We start from the raw sequence: 4,758 nt of genomic DNA, 5'->3' as shown, positions 1-4,758 counted from the left end.
TTAAATAGAGGAGAACATAGGCAAAACACGCTCCGACATAAATCACAGCAGGCTCCTCTATGATCCACCGCCCAAAATTCTGGAAATAAAAGCAAAAATAAACAAATGGGATCTAATTAAAATTAAAAGCTTCTGCACAACAAAGGAAAAGTATAAGCAAGGTGAAAGACAGCCTTCTGAATGGGAGAAAATAATAGCAAATGAAGCAACTGACAAACAACTAATCTCAAAAATATACAAGCAACTTCTGCAGCTCAATTCCAGAAAAAAAAAAAAAGACCCAATCAAAAAATGGGCCAAATAACTAAATAGACATTTCTCCAAAGAAGGCATACGGATGGCTAACAAACACATGAAAAGATGCTCAACATCACTCATTATCAGAGAAATGCAAATCAAAACCACAATGAGGTACCACTTCACACCAGTCAGAATGTCTGCGATCCAAAAGTCTGCAAGCAATAAATGCTGGAGAGGGTGTGGAGAAAAGGGAACCCTCCTACACTGTTGGTGAGAATGCAAACTAGTACAGCCACTATGGAGAACAGCGTGGAGATTCCTTTAAAAAATTGCAAATAGAACTGCCTTATGACCCAGTAATCCCACTGCTGGGCATACACACTGAAGAAACCAGAATTGAAAGAGACACATGTACCCCAATGTTCATCACAGCACTGTTTATAATAGCCAGAACATGGAAACAACCTAGATGTCCATCAGCAGATGAATGGATAAGAAAGCTGTGGTACATATACACAATGGAGTATTACTCAGCCATTAAAAAGAATACATTTGAATCAATTCTAATGAGGTGGGTGAAACTGGAGCCGATTATACAGAGTGAAGTAAGCCAGAAAGAAAAACAATAATACAGTATACTAACACATATATATGGAATTTAGAAAGATGGCAATGATGACCCTGTATGCAAGACAGCAAAAGAGACACAGATGTGTACAGTGGACTTTTGGACTCAGAGGGAGAGGGAGAGGGTGGGATGACTTGGGAGAATGGCATTGAAACATGTATACTATCATGTAAGAATCGAATCACCAGTCTATGTCCGAAGCAGGATACAGGATGCTTGGGGCTGGTGCACGGGGATGACCCGGAGGGATGTTGTGGGGAGGGAGGTGGGAGGGGGTTCATGTTTGGGAACGCATGTACACCCATGGTGGATTCATGTTAATGTATGGCAAAACCAATAGAGTATTGTAAAGTAAAATAAAGTAAAAATAAAAATTAAAAAAAGAAAATTAAATAAATGATTAAATAAAAAGCAGAGACATTACTTTGCCAACAAAGGTCTGTCTAGTCAAGGCTATGCTTTTTCCAGTAGTCATGTACGGATGTGAGAGTTGGACTATAAAGAAAGCTGAGTGCACCAGCCCCAGGCATCCAGTATCATGCATCAAACCTGGACTGGCGATTCGTTTCATATATGATATTATACATGTTTCAATGCCATTCTCCCAAATCATCCCACCCTCGCCCTCTCCCACAGACGACCTGAGACGACCCAGAGGGATGATACGGGGAGGGAGGAGGGAGGGGGTTCAGGATGGGGAATTCGTGTTGATATATGGCAAAACCAATACAATATTGTAAAGTAATTAACCTCCAGTTAAAATAAATACATTTATATTAAAAAATCAAATAAAATTAAAACCTTATCTGTAATTCATAAATAATAAAATTATTATCCATTAAAAATAAAAAAAAGGAATGAAAGCTGAAGAATTGATGCTTTTGAACTGTGGTGTTGGAGAAGTCCCTTGGACTGCAAGGAGATCCAACTAGTGCATCTTAAAGGAGATCAGTCCTAGGTGTTCATTGGAAGGACTCATGTTGAAGTTAAATCTCCAGTGCTTTGTCCACCTGATGCGAAGGGCTGACTCATTTAAAAATACCCTGATGCTGGGAAAGATTAAAGGCAGGAGGAGAAGGGGATGACAGAGGATGAGATGGTTGGATGGAATCACCTACTCAATGGACATGAGTTTGTGTAAACTCTAGGAGTTGGTGATGGACAGGGAGGCCTGGCGTGCTGCATGCCATGGGTTTGCAAAGAGTTGGACATGACTGAGTGACTGAACTGAACTGAACAGATAGCTATCTACCTTTAAACAGTGGATATCCATGATCTAGATTATTTCGTAATTATAAAAACACAAATACAGAGAAAAATCACATTCTTCCTTATGATATCTTGTAGTTGTGCAAAAGTGTTCTATATCCATGTGTCATTTTCTTGATCATTTTCTAAAAGTTTACATCAGAACAAAAAAGGATGGATAGAGGGAATTGTTCCTCTCTGCCTGAATTCATTTTCTTGGGAATTACTGATAACACCGAGAACAAGATGGCTCTTTTTACCACAGTTCTTATTTATCTCATTAACTTTCTGGCAAATCTTGCAACGATAACCCTGATTAGGATGGATCTCCAGCTGCACACATCCATGTACTTTTGCCTCAGTCACCTCTTCTTCTGTGATCTCGGCTATTCACAGCAATTGTGGCCAAGATGCTGGTGGACCAATTTGTCTAAAACAATTCAATCTCCTTCAGTGGCTGTGCTCTGGAGATCTTTGTCTTCTGTATCTCTACAGATTCTGAATCTCTTCTGCTGGCAGTGATGGCCTATGACTGGTATAAGGCCATCAGCAGCCCCTTGCTCTATGTAGTCAGCATGTCCAGCAGGGTGTGTTCCCTGCTCATGCCTGGGGTTTACCTGGTGAGAATGGAAGATTTTTTTTTTTTTTTTCTGAACAGTATCACTTTCCAAAATTTATTTTCCTCAAATAACATAGCTTTTAAATGATCTTTTAAAATACATAAACAATCTTTCTTGGTTTTATTTTTTCAATTTTTTTAAATCTTTTAATTTTTACTTTATTTTACTTTATAATACTGTATTGGTTTTGCCATACATTGACTTGAATCCACCACGGGTGTACATGCAATCCGAAACATGAACCCCCCTCCCACCTCCCTCCCCACAACATCCCTCCGGGTCATCCCCGTGCACCAGCCCCAAGCATCCTGTATCCTGCTTCGGACATAGACTGGTGATTCGATTCTTACATGATAGTATACATGTTTCAATGCCATTCTCCCAAGTCATCCCACCCTCTCCCTCTCCCTCTGAGTCCAAAAGTCCACTGTACACATCTGTGTCTCTTTTGATGTCTTGCATACAGGGTCATCATTGCCATCTTTCTAAATTCCATATATATGTGTTAGTATACTGTATTATTGTTTTTCTTTCTGGCTTACTTCACTCTGTATAATCGGCTCCAGTTTCACCCACCTCATTAGAATTGATTCAAATGTATTCTTTTTAATGGCTGAGTAATACTCCATTGTGTATATGTACCACAGCTTTCTTATCCATTCATCTGCTGATGGACATCTAGGTTGTTTCCATGTTCTGGCTATTATAAACAGTGCTGTGATGAACATTGGGGTACACGTGTCTCTTTTAAAAGAGACACGTGGAAGATGCTTTGAAACACACAACATTAACATTCTGCTTATGTTTCTGTGGGTCAGATGAGAGTAATCATTTCTTCTGTGGCTTACCTCCACTTTACCTTCTTTCCTGCTCTGATATACAGGTCAATGAGTTGGTGTTATTCATTGTTTTACCTTCATTGAACTGAGTACCATTTCAGGAGTCCTTGTGTCTTATTGTTATACTACCCTTTCAGTCTTGAAGATCCACTCTGTTGAGGGGAGGTTCAAAGCTTTTTCCACCTGCACCTCCCACTTAACTGCAGTGGCAATTCCAGGCCAAGTTCATCCTAATTCTCTAGATCAAGACAAGATGACCTCACTGTTTAACAGTCTTGTGATTCCAATGTTAAACCCTCTGATTTACAGTCTAAGGAACAAAGATGTGAAACAGGGTCTGAAAAAAGTGAAACTTAAAAGATGGGGTTAAATGTTTATATTTCACACACAGAAACACATTTTTGGTTTCGTATTTTTAGAATTATATTTCATCAGACAAGAGAAACAAAAAATTCCCAAAGTTTAAAATGTTATAAATAAGCATTTGTTGTACAGCCCAAATTTTAGAAATGTTACAGTCTCCAAATACAGCATGCTCACATGTATCAAGAATTTATATATAGTACCTCCTCTTTGTTGAAAACTTTCCTGAATTTTCTAACTTGATCAAATATCATTGGTTTATTCTTTCATTCAAACAACATTTTAATTTGCCTGAAGATTTGTTATGTGCTTCCTGAGAGATTTTTGAGCATTCTTTGTATTTTATGGGACATACTGTACTTTCTGTACTAATGCATATAAGCTAGTGTCACCAACAAGCATTAATTAACTAAGCAGGTAAGTAACTCAATAGAAGCCCAACAATCCTGAAATAAAATATGACTGTTATGAAACCAAAGAAAAATCTAAAATTAGTATGTCTTTGGATAGATATATTCAGTCACAAATATAAAAGTTATTCAAATTTGTAAATGAAACAATATTAGTGAGGGAATCTGATAATTAATTGAGCCTTGAGGTGGAGAAGCTCATGTATTTTAGAAGTAAAGAAGCCTTGTTCACCACAACGTGGAAGAACCATGAAGTCATTACTTTAATTGAAGTAATTCAGACAGTGAAAGATAACTACCGCATTATCTCACATGCATGGAGAAGGCAATGGCACCTCACTCCAGTACTCTTGCCTGGAAAATCCCATGGACGGAGGAGCCTGGTAGGCTGCAGTTCATGGGGTTGCAAA

General features: G+C 38.5%; 1 pseudogene; it reads left to right on the top strand.

Annotated features, from left to right (window-relative positions):
- The first annotated feature begins 2,290 nt into the window (after positions 1-2,290).
- LOC106990541 (olfactory receptor 5W2-like) lies at positions 2,291-3,945 on the top strand (annotated as a pseudogene).
- Positions 3,946-4,758: the final 813 nt, after the last annotated feature.

The sequence above is a fragment of the Ovis aries genome, chromosome 22 (genome assembly GCF_016772045.2).
Source record: "Ovis aries strain OAR_USU_Benz2616 breed Rambouillet chromosome 22, ARS-UI_Ramb_v3.0, whole genome shotgun sequence".
Lineage (NCBI taxonomy): Eukaryota > Metazoa > Chordata > Mammalia > Artiodactyla > Bovidae > Ovis > Ovis aries.
This window is presented reverse-complemented; position numbering and strand designations above follow the sequence as displayed.